Source organism: Bombina bombina, chromosome 6 (assembly GCF_027579735.1).
Source record: "Bombina bombina isolate aBomBom1 chromosome 6, aBomBom1.pri, whole genome shotgun sequence".
In the NCBI taxonomy this organism is placed as follows: Eukaryota; Metazoa; Chordata; class Amphibia; order Anura; family Bombinatoridae; genus Bombina; species Bombina bombina.
The window spans coordinates 878,939,415-878,953,154 of NC_069504.1; the positions used below are offsets into that span (position 1 = coordinate 878,939,415).

Here is a 13,740-nt window from a genome sequence, read left to right on the forward strand (position 1 = left end):
TAGTAAATAGGCTAAATAATACCCCATGAATGAGCGACAATAACAGAAACGAGATATGAATCTATTTTGCCTAGTATGCCCCAGTACACAAAGATACACCAATAAAGATGTCTGCCCAGGGAAACACTGTCAAAAGGAACAAGTACAGGCCTCCCATAAATGGTTACTCATTAATGAACCCAGAAAGAAATCAATTACCATGAAGGTATTGGATCCTACATTAAATAAAAATTCAAATAACTCAACAGAGAGCAAGTATTTTGCAATTCCTTTATTACTGAGAAGAGCTACAGTACTGTGCAAAAGTCTTAAGCCACCATTAGATTTGTTGTTTTAGAAAAGTTTTAATGACCATCCATATTTATTTTTTTCGGTCTCTATATTAAGATATATACAGAAAATACAGGAAATATGTACAAAATATATATATATATATATATATATATATATATATATATATATATATATAAAAAGAAATTTTCAGAACAAAATGGCTTCTTCAGGCGAAAGTCAGTATTTAGTGTGACCTCCATTGGCACTAAGCACATCTTGAACTCTTTTGGGGAGACTGCCCTGAAGTTTACTGAAGTAATCTTCTGGTATATTATACCAGGCTTCTTTCAGCACTTACCAGAGTTCTTTAGATTTAGGCTGTCTTTTATTTCTTTTTCTGTCCAGGTGATCCCATACTGTCTCTATAATATTCAGGTCTGGACTATGTGGAGGCCAGTCTATGACTGTCAGTATTTTATTAGCTGTTTTTTCTCTCCAAATATGATTTCATTGCATAAGCAGTGTGCTTAAGATCGTTATCATGCTGAAAACTAAACCCATTTCCAATCAGACGCTTTTCAGCATTCATGATCCCATCAATTCAGACAAAATATCGCCAAGACCACTGGCAGAAATGCAGCCCCAAACCAGGGCAGACCCTGTTTCACTAAAGGCCACAAGCACCATCTCTCTCCAACTCTACTTCTCACATATTGTCGATGATTGGACCCAAAAATTTCAAACTTGGATTTGTCACTCCATAATACTCTTTTGCACTGATCTTCATTGTAATCTTTATGAGCTTTAGCATATTTAAGCCTTTTCACCTGTTCCCCTTCCGAAAAAGTGGTTTCTTGGCTGCTACCCTTCTACAAAGACCATTCCTGATCAAGCTTCTTCGGACTGTAGTAGGGTCAACTTGGCATCCCGATGAAGCTGCCAGATGCTGAGCCAGGTCCTTGCTGGACATTTTTTTCTGGTTTCTCAAAGAAGAAACTCTGAGAAACTTCTCATCAAATGTTGAACGTTTTCTTGGCCTTCCAGTCATTTTTTGTCCTTGACCTCTCCTTATTCTTCAAATTTATTTATAACAGCTTGAATACCACATCTTGAGTATCCATTTTGTTTGCTAATTTCCCTTAGAGAGTGGCCTTACTGATGCAAAAGTATGTCTTTATGTGTGTCAAATTCTGTAATCTTTGGCATTTTAAGGGAATTATGTGATTGAAAGTTGGTCTTATTAGCAAACTTCCAATGAATTAAACTCATACCACATGTGTATGTAATGTTCAAACACGTCTTGCACAAACCTGGTGTAATAGACCTTTTTCACAGCAGTCATTTTGACATGAAAAAGTAGGACAAATACATGTGTTAGAAATTACATTAATTAGGGTTCCATTCCATTTGAGTTTACGAGAGCCAGGTTCCAGGGCTAACTGGAGTAGGCGTGGTCAGCTTTGTATTGACTGCTGAGTTACCCAATGGAAACCAATTAGGCTTGTGGGTACCTGAAAAATTATAGGATTTGCCTTAAACCTTATGAATTCCTCCGCAGTAAGAGTTGAGACTGCTGCGGTGTTCTGACATCCTGACACAGGCGGAAGACAAGCCAAGGAACATACGGGTAAATACAGACACCTGGAGCATCTGACCGCATTTGTAGCTGCTGCCCTGCCACTGACACGGACTGTAGCGTGGCTAGCCAGACAGACCCCCTGACAAAAGCAGCCTTAACAAGTATTACAGGTATCCTGCGTGCTATGTGCACTTAAGAGCGGATACGCTATTTTTACCAACATCTAAATCGGCTGGAAACGCTGTGACTAGGAGAACTGCCCTGACCAATAGGATTACAGGATCAGGACAGCTCCCACACACGTGACTTCATCGGCTACATACTGGTATCTCTACGGAGGTGAGAAGTCTTGTGAGTCTGTTGGATTGGGACACTATCCGGACGAATAAGGTAATAGAAATCCTGATATTTGGGACTGCCTGGCCATTTGTTTGGATGCTCATGTCCTTTGGAACTGTTTAGTGGCCGACAATGGCTTTTTTTCTCCCCCCTGTATTTTGTGGTGGCAACATTAAGGTTTTATTTATTAACATCGGAGACGTCCGATTTTTACATTTAGTTTTATATGTTTTATTGCTTTATTGCTTGATATTTCTAAATTGGCATAGCCTTTTGTATATTTTTTTATATTTTACTCACACAAAGACTTTTGTCTTTTCACATTTGCTTTGATTGAAGGGATATCTTTTTTATCTTATTTGTCTTTAATACACCTTTAGCCTTGGCGCTCCTATTTACTGTGTTTTCTACTGGGCACACACAGTCTTAATACTGTCACAGTCAAAAGTTCTCTGCTTATATTTGTGTGAGAAACTGTGCCAGTGTCATGTAAGATGCCAAGCTAGTGCCATGTGCTGTTTTAGGTGTGCACTATGCAGCACTGAATGCTAAGCCCTAACTCGGCATCTAGCCAATCCCACTGCATCAGAAAAGTTCCTGCTGGGGTTGCGACTGTTACCAGGTAACTGCTCTGGTGGTGGGGATTGTTCAGGGTAGGGCTGACTGTAGGCATGCAGCAGAAAGCTGGAGCGGCAGGCAAGTGAGGATTTGAACATCTGTGCAGCTGCAGACACTGCTCTCTTCAGTCTTGAGGCTGTGTGACTCGTCTCACACTGTATCCCTGCAGCCTTGGACAGACAGCATCCAGTCTGCTTGTCCCCTTAGCCCTGCTCTTTCTGTTGTGGCCCTCAGATCAACAAACTGAAGTTTGTTAGGGGAACAGTGCTTTGTAGAAAGATGTCAGTGGGAAGAATAAGTGAGTGCACACATGCCCCTCCCCCATGCAGCATTGTCTAGTGCAGGGTTAGAGGGAACGTGTACCTAGCAGAGAAGTTACATGTGCTGCTGTGGCTGATGTATAGTGCCATGCTGATACTTTACAATTAAGGTAAGGTTTATTTTTTATAGATTTTTTTCTCTCTGTCTCAGATTTTACAGCTTCCCATAGCAGTTTTGCTGTTTCAGTCAGTAAACTTATATTTGTCTGCACCTCCAACCATGATTCCTCCTTAGTCTTTACCTTGCTTTGCTCCTATTGTCTGCCCTAAATTTGATTGATTAGATGATCCATAGCTGATCTTGTTCTCCCCAAATGTCAGGATTCCCCCTTACAGGTCAGACACACCTCAGTATACTGCACAGTGCACAAATACTTGTATTTTTAGTATTGGCCCCAGCATAGATTACTAGAGCCATTTCCACATTCATTGGAAAAAAAAAAACACCCCATCTAAATGTGAGATGAATTCTGTGAGATGCCATTTAGTTGTCGTTTATTTAACGTGTGCTGCTTGTTATGCCAAGTGTGGTTATATTATTATGTATGCTGTAAAGTATGTGTGTGTAAGAGGGAATGTGTGTGATTGTAGTATCTGTACATGTATATGATTATATACAGTGTGTACATACTTTTGTGTGTGTGTACATGTATATGTGTATGCTCTGGAGAGTGTGTGTTTGTGTGTACATGTGTATGCTCTGGAGAGTGAGTGTTTGTGTGTACATGTGTATGCTCTGGAGAGTGAGTGTTTGTGTGTACATGTGTATGCTCTGGAGAGTGAGTGTTTGTGTGTACATGTGTATGCTCTGGAGAGTGAGTGTTTGTGTGTACATATGTATGCTCTGGAGAGTGTGTGTTTGTATGTACATGTGTATGGTCTGGAGAGTGTGTGTTTGTGTGTACATGTGTATGCTCTGGAGAGTGTGTGTTTGTGTGTACATTTGTATGCTCTGGAGAGTGTGTGTTTGTGTGTACATGTGTATGCTCTGGAGAGTGTGCGTTTGTGTGTACATGTACATGTGTATGCTCTGGAGAGTGTGTGTTTGTGTGTACATGTGTATGCGCTGGAGAGTGTGTGTTTGTGTGTACATGTGTATGTTGCTCTGGAGAGTGTGTGTTTGTGTGTACATGTGTATGCTCTGGAGAGTGTGTATTTGTGTGTACATGTGTATGCTCTGGAGAGAGTGTTTGTGTGTACATGTGTATGCTCTGGAGAGTGAGTGTTTGTGTGTACATATGTATGCTCTGGAGAGTGTGTGTTTGTGTGTACATGTGTATGCTCTGGAGAGTGTGTGCTTGTGTGTACATGTGTATGTTCTGGAGTGTGTGTGTACATGTATATGTGTATGCTCTGGAGAGTGTGTGTGTGTGTATATGGGTTAGGGGAGTTTGTTATGTTAGGCATTCCCTTGGTATTCATAAAAGTGGTAATTTTGCTGTACAGTGGCTGTCTAAACAATAAATATGTAGTGAATATCCCAAAACTGGTGAGATGCTTTTAGGAGGCCCAAAATAAATTCTTGCACCGGAGCCCTCTAGACATTAGGTCCGCCACTGATTTTTACTATGCGATGCCGTGCATCGCATTAAATTTGATATACTTAAAAATATATAATGTATAATATATAAATAAATGAAAAACCAACATTTAATTAATTAATTAGTAAATAAATATATTAAATTAATCCACAGTGGAGGACTTTATATATTTATTTATTTATTAGTACTGCTTAGGTCCAGTTTCACATATTGCAATTTATTTCATTTTTTTTATTAAAATGATTAGCCCAGCAGTGCCATCATTTAAAAAAAAAAAAAAATTGATTTAGTGATGTTGGGGTGGAGAGCGAAATTGCATGGGGGGGGGGGGGGGGCAAGAAAATGTTTGCCCAGAATCCAGTCAATATTAAAGACAGCCCTGTGTGCAGGTTTGGGTGCATATTACACGTTGAAAGTAAAATATTGTTTTTTCGAGCGAAACCCGATACGCTAACATCAGGACTTTTGATACTGCGCATTTTCGAAAAAACCCTTAACGCGCATTGTTCCTGCGCTAAATTGACACTGTGTTAGACCTATAGCACTTACCCCGAAGGTAGTTATGAATATTTTACATTAAAATATTCTTTACGTAGAAGAAAATGTTCTTTTCATTTTTAAATATATATTTCTATATTTTTTTTAAAAAAACCTAAATTTATGCTTATCTGATAAATGTATTTCTTTCCGGATCTGGTGAGTCCACGGCTTGAGTAATTACTGTTGGGATATCTCTCCTGGCCAGCAGGAGGAGGCAAAGAGCACCACAGTTAAACTACCAAGTATCACTCCCTCACCCACAACCCCCAGCCATTCGACCGAAGGGAAATGGAGAAAAAGGAGTAACACAAGGTGTAGAGGTGCCTGAGGTTATAGTAAAAAAAACTGTCTTAAAATAAAGGGTGGGCCATGGATTTTGTTTTTCTTTCCTAAGAAATGGCGAGTCTACGGCTTGAGAAATTATTGTTAGAAACCAATACCCAAGCTAGAGGACACGGATAAATAGGGAGGGACAAGACGGGCAGTCCTAAACAGAAGGCACCACCGCTTGAAGAACCTTTCTCCCAAAAGAAGCCTCAGCCGAGGCAAAAATATCAAATTTGGAAAAAATATGTAGAGAAGACCAAATTGCAGCCTTGCAAATTTGTTCCAAAGAAGCTTTATTTTTAAAAGCCCAAGAAGAGGAAACAGCTCTTGTGAAATGAGCCGTAATTTTCTCAGGAGGCTGCTGTGCAGCAGTCTCATAAGCCAAACAAATTATCCTTTGTAACCAAAAAGAAAGAGTAGTAGCAGTAGCTCTCTGACCTTTACGTTTCCTAGAGAAACAGACAAGAGGGCAGAGGACTGGCGAAAATCCTTAGTCGCCTGTAAGTAGAATTTAAGAGCACGTACAACATCCAGATTGTGTGACAAATGTTCTTTGGAAGAAGAAGGAATAAAACACAGAGAGGGAACAACAATTTCCTGATTGATATTTCTATTAGAAACAACCTTAGGAAGGAAACCTAACTTAGTACGAAGAACTGCATTATCGGCATGAAAAATAAGATAAGGGGAATCACACTGCAGAGCTGAGCATTCCGTGACTCTTCAAGCAGAAGAGATAGCAACAAGAAACAAAACCTTCCAAGATAACAACTTAATGTCTATGGAAGCTTTAAGAACAAGGTTAAGGCTCCAAGGAGGAGCAACAGACTTAAAGACAGGCCTGATTTTGACCAAGGTCTAACAAAAAGACTGCACATCCGCCAAACATTTATGTAGTAAAACAGATAAAGCAGAAATCTGACCCTTCAGGGTACTGACTGACAATCCCTTCTCCAGGCCTTCCTGAATAAAAGATAAAATTCTAGGAATTCTAATGCTACTTCAAGAGTAGCCCTTGGATTCACACCAATAAAGATATTTACGCCATAACATGGTAAATCTTTCTAGTAACAGGCATGTGAGTCTGAATCATGGTCTCAATGACCGACTCAGACAGAATTAAGTGTTCAAACTCCAAGCAGTCAGCTTCAGAGAAACGAGATTTGGATGAAGGAAGGGACCCTGAATCAGGAGGTCCTTCCTCAGAGGTAGTCTCCAAAGTGGGAGAGATGACATCTCCACTAGGTCTGCAAACAAGCTCATGCAAGGCCACGCCGTGGCTATTAGAATCACTGACGCCCTCTACTGTTTGATACGAGCAATGACTCGTGGAAAGAGAGAGCAAACAGAGGAAACAGGTATGCCAACCTGAAAACCCAAGGAACTGCAAGAGCATCTATCAGAACGTCCTGCGGATCTCTTGACCTTGAACCGTACCTTCGAAGCTTGGCATCCCATTTGAGGACTAAGCTGGAAAACACCTCCGGATGGAGTTCCCACTCCCCGGGATGAAAAGTCTGTCTGTTTAGAAAACCCGCTTCCCAGTTGTCTACTCCTGGAATGTGGACGACATATAGACAGCAATTGTGGGTGTCTGCCCACTGAAGAATCAGAGTAACCTCCTTCATGGCTAAGGAACTCTGAGTTCCTACCTGGTGATTGATGTAAGCCACAGAGGTTATGTTGTCTGACTGAAACCTGATCAACTGGGTTGAGGACAACTGAGGCCAAGCCAATAGAGCACTGTAAATCACCCTCAACTCCAAGATGTTGATGGGAAGAGCAGACTCCTCCCGAGTCCAAAGGCCCTGAGCTTTTAACGAGTTCCAGACTGCTACCCAGCCCAGCAGGCTGGCGTCCGTGGTCACGATCACCCAGGAAGGTTTCCGAAATCATGTGCCCTGAGACAGATGTTCCTGAGAAATACACCACGGGAGAGAGTCCCTTGACGACTGATCTAACTCTATTCTCTGAGATAGATCCGCATGGTCGTCATTCCATTATCTGAGCATGCACAACTGGAGCGCTCTCAAATGGAATCGAGCAAAAGGAATGATGTCTATGGAAGCCACCATCAGACAGATTACCTCCATACATTGAGCCACTGAAGAATGAGCAGTAGCCTGAAGAGAGAGGCCAGGGGAAATGATTTTGTTTTTCCTGACCTCTGTCAGAAAAATCTTCATCAATAGAGACTTTATTATGGTCCCTAAGAACACTACTTTTGTAGCAGGGGAAAGGGAACTTTTTTTTCCAGATTTACATTCCATCCGTGGGAACAAAGAAAAGACAACAATATCTCTGTGTGAGATTTTGCTTGTTGAAAAGATGGCGCCTGAACCAATATGTCCTCCCGGTAGGGTGCCACAGCAATCCCAACGGATCACTGCCAAAAGAGCCCCCAGAACCTTTGAAAAAATTCTGGGAGCTGTGACTAGACCAAATGGAAGGGCCACAAACTAAATGTTTGTCCAGAAAGGCAGATCTCAGGAATCTGTGATGGTCCCTGTGAATAGGAATATGAAGATATGCATCCTTTAGGTTTATGGTTGTCATGAACTGACCCTCTTGTACTAAAGGACGAATGGAGGGTATAGTCTCCATCTTGAAGGATGGAACATTGAGAAACTTGTTTAGACACTTCAAGTCTAGAATGGGACGGAAAGTTCCCTATTTTTTGGGAACCACAAATAGGTTGGAGTAGAACCCAAGACCTTGTTGCTGCACTGGAACTGGAACTATCACTCCCAGGGAGGAAAGATGTTGTATACATTTCAAGAACACCTCTCTCTTTATCTGGTCTGCAGATAATCTTGAGAGATGGTATCTGACTCTAGGAGGAAAAGTCTTGAATTCCAATTTTTAACCCTGGGATACTATGTCCACAGACCAGGGATCTAGGACATCTCGTATCCAGGCTTGACAGAACTGAGAAAGTCTACCCCCCACCTGATCCGATTTGGAATCAGATGCGAGTTTCTTTGATTGTTTCCCCTTGTTGAATTTCCAAGAAGACTTGGATTGTTCCTGCTTGGAAGAAGAAGGGGAAGGCTTTCCTCTGAAGTTACGAAAGGAATGAAAATTACTCTGACGTTGTTTAGGCCTGTTCTTCTTATCTTGAGGTAGGTAGAAAAGACCCTTTTCCACCCGTAATATCAGAGATAATTTCTGCCAAACCGGGTCCAAACAAAGTTTTGCCCTTGTAAGGAATTGCCAAAAGCTTGACTTTAGAGGAAACGTCCACACACCATAAAGCCCTACAGGCTAGGACAGCGAAACTAGAAGTTTTAGCTCCAAGTCTAACAACCTGTAAAATGGCATCTGCAATAAAGGAAATGGCCAATTTAAGAGCTTTAATCCCATCTTGAATTTCATCCAAGGAAGTCTCTACTAGAAGAGAATCAGACAAAGCGTTGAACCAATAAGATGCCGCACTAGTCACGGTGGCAATACACACCGCAGGTTGCCATTGGAGACATTGATGAACATAAATCTTTTTCATATAAGCCTCCAGCTTTTTGTCCATCGGATCCTTAAAAGAGCAGCTATACTCAAATGGAAAAGTTGTTCTCTTAGCCAGAGTGGAAATGGCCCCTTCAACTTGGGGTACAGGATACCAAGGGTCTTTAATCGAGTCCTCAAAATGAAACATTTTCTTAAAAATTGGAGACGGGGAAAAAGACACCCCTGGTGTCTCCCATTCCTGTGAGATAATCTCCCTGTAATCTGGGAATGGAAGCTAATGCCGCAGATACCGCTGAAGATACCTGGGCAGCAATTTCTGCTTTTAAATAAACTCCACTAGGAGTTATAGAGGAACCGCAGGGCACAGCATGTGATGCCATTGAGGTTTGGGACGTAGCAGGAGAAAGCTGAGGTATTATTTTAACAGCATCATCCTGAGAGACATTAGGCTAAAAAATGTTACCTTTATTTCTCCAACATAGGTGTGTCCGGTCCACGGCGTCATCCTTACTTGTGGGATATTCTCTTCCCCAACAGGAAATGGCAAAGAGCCCAGCAAAGCTGGTCACATGATCCCTCCTAGGCTCCGCCTACCCCAGTCATTCTCTTTGCCGTTGTACAGGCAACATCTCCACGGAGATGGCTTAGAGTTTTTTAGTGTTTAACTGTAGTTTTTATTATTCAATCAAGAGTTTGTTATTTTGAAATAGTGCTGGTATGTACTATTTACTCAGAAACAGAAAAGAGATGAAGATTTCTGTTTGTATGAGGAAAATGATTTTAGCAACCGTCACTAAAATCCATGGCTGTTCCACACAGGACTGTTGAGAGCAATTAACTTCAGTTGGGGGAACGGTGAGCAGTCTCTTGCTGCTTGAGGTATGACACATTCTAACAAGACGATGTAATGCTGGAAGCTGTCATTTTCCCTATGGGATCCGGTAAGCCATGTTTATTAAGATCGTAAATAAGGGCTTCACAAGGGCTTATTAAGACTGTAGACTTTTTCTGGGCTAAATCGATTCATTATTAACACATATTTAGCCTTGAGGAATCATTTATTCTGGGTATTTTGATATAATAATATCGGCAGGCACTGTTTTAGACACCTTATTCTTTAGGGGCTTTCCCAAATCATAGACAGAGCCTCATTTTCGCGCCGGTGTTGCGCACTTGTTTTTGAGAGGCATGACATGCAGTCGCATGTGAGAGGAGCTCTGATACTTAGAAAAGACTTTCTGAAGGCGTCATTTGGTATCGTATTCCCCTTTGGGCTTGGTTGGGTCTCAGCAAAGCAGATACCAGGGACTGTAAAGGGGTTAAAGTTAAAAACGGCTCCGGTTCCGTTATTTTAAGGGTTAAAGCTTCCAAATTTGGTGTGCAATACTTTTAAGGCTTTAAGACACTGTGGTGAAAATTTGGTGAATTTTGAACAATTCCTTCATGTTTTTTCGCAATTGCAGTAATAAAGTGTGTTCAGTTTAAAATTTAAAGTGACAGTAACGGTTTTATTTTAAAACGTTTTTTGTACTTTGTTATCAAGATTATGCCTGTTTAACATGTCTGAACTACCAGATAGACTGTGTTCTGAATGTGGGGAAGCCAGAATTCCCATTCATTTAAATAAATGTGATTTATGTGACAATGACAATGATGCCCAAGATGATTCCTCAAGTGAGGGGAGTAAGCATGGTACTGCATCATTCCCTCCTTCGTCTACACGAGTCTTGCCCACTCAGGAGGCCCCTAGTACATCTAGCGCGCCAATACTCCTTACTATGCAACAATTAACGGCTGTAATGGATAATTCTGTCAAAAACATTTTAGCCAAAATGAACACTTATCAGCGTAAGCGCGACTGCTCTGTTTTAGATACTGAAGAGCATGACGACGCTGATAATAATGGTTCTGAAGGGCCCCTAACCCAGTCTGATGGGGCCAGGGAGGTTTTGTCTGAGGGAGAAATTACTGATTCAGGGAACATTTCTCAACAAGCTGAACCTGATGTGATTACGTTTAAATTTAAGTTGGAACATCTCTGCATTCTGCTTAAGGAGGTATTATCCACTCTGGATGATTGTGACAAGTTGGTCATCCCAGAGAAACTATGTAAAATGGACAAGTTCCTAGAGGTCCCGGGGCTCCCAGAAGCTTTTCCTATACCCAAGCGGGTGGCGGACATTGTTAATAAAGAATGGGAAAGGCCCGGTATTCCTTTCGTCCCTCCCCCCATATTTAAAAAATTGTTTCCTATGGTCGACCCCAGAAAGGACTTATGGCAGACAGTCCCCAAGGTCGAGGGAGCGGTTTCCACTTTAAACAAACGCACCACTATACCCATAGAGGATAGTTGTGCTTTCAAAGATCCTATGGATAAAAAATTAGAAGGTTTACTTAAAAAGATGTTTGTTCAGCAGGGTTACCTTCTACAACCAATTTCATGCATTGTCCCTGTAGCTACAGCCGCATGTTTCTGGTTCGATGAGCTGATAAAGGCGGTCGATAGTGATTCTCCTCCTTATGAGGAGATTATGGACAGAATCAATGCTCTCAAATTGGCTAATTCTTTCACCCTAGACGCCACCTTGCAATTGGCTAGGTTAGCGGCTAAGAATTCTGGGTTTGCTATTGTGGCGCGCAGAGCGCTTTGGTTGAAATCTTGGTCAGCTGATGCGTCTTCCAAGAACAAGCTACTTAACATTCCTTTCAAGGGGAAAACGCTGTTTGGCCCTGACTTGAAAGAGATTATCTCTGATATCACTGGGGGTAAGGGCCACGCCCTTCCTCAAGATCGGCCTTTCAAGGCAAAAAATAAACCTAATTTTCGTCCCTTTCGTAGAAATGGACCAGCCCAAAGTGCTACGTCCTCTAAGCAAGAGGGTAATACTTCTCAAGCCAAGCCAGCTTGGAGACCAATGCAAGGCTGGAACAAGGGAAAGCAGGCCAAGAAACCTGCCACTGCTACCAAGACAGCATGAAATGTTGGCCCCCGATCCGGGACCGGATCTGGTGGGGGGCAGACTCTCTCTCTTCGCTCAGGCTTGGGCAAGAGATGTTCTGGATCCTTGGGCGCTAGAAATAGTCTCCCAAGGTTATCTTCTGGAATTCAAGGGGCTTCCCCCAAGGGGGAGGCTCCACAGGTCTCAGTTGTCTTCAGACCACATAAAAAGACAGGCATTCTTACATTGTGTAGAAGACCTGTTAAAAATGGGAGTGATTCATCCTGTTCCATTAAGAGAACAAGGGATGGGGTTCTACTCCAATCTGTTCATAGTTCCCAAAAAAGAGGGAACGTTCAGACCAATCTTAGATCTCAAGATCCTAAACAAGTTTCTCAAGGTTCCATCGTTCAAGATGGAAACCATTCGAACTATTCTTCCTTCCATCCAGGAAGGTCAATTCATGACCACAGTGGATTTAAAGGATGCGTATCTACATATTCCTATCCACAAGGAACATCATCGGTTCCTAAGGTTCGCATTCCTGGACAAGCATTACCAGTTCGTGGCGCTTCCTTTCGGATTAGCCACTGCTCCAAGGATTTTCACAAAGGTACTAGGGTCCCTTCTAGCTGTGCTAAGACCAAGGGGCATTGCTGTAGTACCTTACTTGGACGACATTCTGATTCAAGCGTCGTCCCTTCCTCAAGCAAAGGCTCACACGGACATTGTCCTGGCCTTTCTCAGATCTCACGGATGGAAAGTGAACGTGGAAAAGAGTTCTCTATCTCCGTCAACAAGGGTTCCCTTCTTGGGAACAATAATAGACTCCTTAGAAATGAGGATTTTTCTGACAGAGGCCAGAAAAACAAAACTTCTAGACTCTTGTCGGATACTTCATTCCGTTCCTCTTCCTTCCATAGCGCAGTGCATGGAAGTGATCGGTTTGATGGTAGCGGCAATGGACATAGTTCCTTTTGCGCGCATTCATCTAAGACCATTACAACTGTGCATGCTCAGTCAGTGGAATGGGGATTATACAGACTTGTCTCCGAAGATACAAGTAAATCAGAGGACCAGAGACTCACTCCGTTGGTGGCTGTCCCTGGACAACCTGTCACAAGGGATGACATTCCGCAGACCGGAGTGGGTCATCGTCACGACCGACGCCAGTCTGATGGGCTGGGGCGCGGTCTGGGGATCCCTGAAAGCTCAGGGTCTTTGGTCTCGGGAAGAATCTCTTCTACCGATAAATATTCTGGAACTGAGAGCGATATTCAATGCTCTCAAGGCTTGGCCTCAGCTAGCGAGGGCCAAGTTCATACGGTTTCAATCAGACAACATGACAACTGTTGCGTACATCAACCATCAGGGGGGAACAAGGAGTTCCCTAGCGATGGAAGAAGTGACCAAAATCATTCTATGGGCGGAGTCTCACTCCTGCCACCTGTCTGCTATCCACATCCCAGGAGTGGAAAATTGGGAAGCGGATTTTCTGAGTCGTCAGACATTGCATCCGGGGGAGTGGGAACTCCATCCGGAAATCTTTGCCCAAGTCACTCAGCTGTGGGGCATTCCAGACATGGATCTGATGGCCTCTCGTCAGAACTTCAAAGTTCCTTGCTACGGGTCCAGATCCAGGGATCCCAAGGCGGCTCTAGTGGATGCACTAGTAGCACCTTGGACCTTCAAACTAGCTTATGTGTTCCCGCCGTTTCCTCTCATCCCCAGGCCGGTAGCCAGGATCAATCAGGAGAGGGCGTCGGTGATCTTGATAGCTCCTGCGTGGCCACGCAGGA

General features: G+C 42.7%; 1 protein-coding gene across 1 annotated transcript in view; it reads right to left on the reverse strand.

Annotated features, from left to right (window-relative positions):
- Positions 1-13,740, reverse strand: part of NYAP1 (neuronal tyrosine phosphorylated phosphoinositide-3-kinase adaptor 1) — a 176,719-nt gene that overhangs the window by 52,064 nt on the left and 110,915 nt on the right. The gene's annotated exons all lie outside the window — the stretch shown is intronic.